Raw genomic sequence first — 1,993 nt, 5'->3', positions numbered from 1 at the left:
TTAGGGAAATGCAAATGAAAAACACAATGAGATACCATTTCATGCCCACTAGAATGGTTACTATTTCAAAAACTGAAAATTACAAGTCTTGGAGAGGATGTGGAGAAATAGGAATATTCATTCATTGTTGGAGGGAATGTAAAATGGTGCCACCGTGGAAAAAAAAGAATTAACATTTGGTCTGACAATCACACTCATGGGTGTATAGCCAAAACAATTTAAAGCAGATATCTGCACACCCATGTTCTTAGTAGCAGGATGCCAAATGATGGAAGGACCCCAAGTGTGCATTAACTGATGAATGGATAAACAATATGTGGTATATACAGAAAATTGAATATTATTCAGCCACGAATGGGAGTGAAATTCTGATACTGGCAACAACAGGTTGTACCTTGAAGACATTATATTGAGTGAAATAAACCAAACACAAAAGAGCAAATATACTATGATCTTATTGATATGAAATACATAATGTAAGCAAACTCATAGAATCAGAATTTAGGATGTAGGTTAACAGGGTGGAGGTAGAAAATAGGGAGTCAATGATTAAAATGTACAGAGATTCTTTTTGGGATGGTGGATAGGTTTTGGTAATGGATGGTGATGATTTTAACACATTGTGAACATAATTAACTTCACTGAGATATATTTGAATATGGTTAAATGGAAATGTTAGATTGTATATATGGTAAAAGAACAAAAGAGCAAAATGTAAGGCACAAATAAATATATAAGGCACTTCTTATAGAAAGTCCAAAAAACAGGAAAAACTTTGCAATATTGTACAGGTGCTTTAAAAGGTGGTTAAAAAGTAAAAACAGGAATTCAATTCCTATAATGTCAGTTGTGTGGTAATTCCTGGGAAAAGTAAAGTATTGACCATTGGGATGGATTTGAGATATTGGCAATATTTTCAATTATATTGGTGTTTGCTTTATAATTACTGTTTAAATTGACCATTTTGTTCTATGCATTTTTATGTTTACAAAAGAAAAAAATGGTTAATAATGTGACTCTGGAAGGGTAAAAATGTGCAAGCTCTGTGGAAAACATTTTGGTAATTTCTTAAAAATTTAAACAGAATTACCTATGACAGCAGCCATTCTCCTAGGCATACACTCAAAAGAAATGAAAACAGAGTTCCTAACATACTCTTATACATGAATGTTCATATCACCATTATTTAAAATAACCCAAAGGTGGAAACAACTTAAGTGTCCATCAAAGGATAAAAGGCTAAATGGAACATGGTGTGTGTGTGTGTATTTATAAAAAACATATTTAATAGAATAATAATATTGGAATAATATTCAGTCAAAAAAAGGAATGAAACTCTGATCCATGCCACAACATGGATGAATGAAACTATTATGCTGAAATAACCAGATACAAAGGACAAATATTCTATGATTCCACTTACATGAATAAACTAATACATACAGGCAGAAAGTTGATTAGAGATTATCAGGGGTAGGGTGGTGAACTTGGCCCAGTGGTTTGGGCATCCATCTACCACATGGGAGGTCCATGGTTCAAACCCCAGGCCTCCTTGACCCACGCGGAACTGGCCCATGTGCAGTGCTGATGCATGCAAGGAGTGCTGTGCCACGCAGGGGTGTCCCCCGCATAGGGGAGCCCCATACACAAGGAGTGCACCCCATAAGGAGAGCCACCCAGCATGAAAGAAAGTGCAGCCTGCCCAAGAATTGTGCCACACACAGAGAGCTGGCACAACAAGATGACGCAACCAAAAGAAACACAGATCCCTGTGCCACTGACAACAGAAGCAGACAAAGAAGATGCAGCAAATAGACACAGAGAACAGACAACCGGTGGGGGGGGGGGAGAAATAAATAAATAAATCTTTAAAAAAAAGAGATTATCAGGGCCTGTGTTGGGGAGAATGGAGAGGTATTGCTTAATGGGTATAGAGTTTGTATTTGATGTGAGGAAAAATTTAGGTACTCGTTGGTAGTGATGGTAGCATAAC

This window comes from Dasypus novemcinctus, unplaced genomic scaffold, assembly GCF_030445035.2.
Source record: "Dasypus novemcinctus isolate mDasNov1 unplaced genomic scaffold, mDasNov1.1.hap2 scaffold_133, whole genome shotgun sequence".
NCBI lineage: Eukaryota > Metazoa > Chordata > Mammalia > Cingulata > Dasypodidae > Dasypus > Dasypus novemcinctus.
This window is presented reverse-complemented; position numbering follows the sequence as displayed.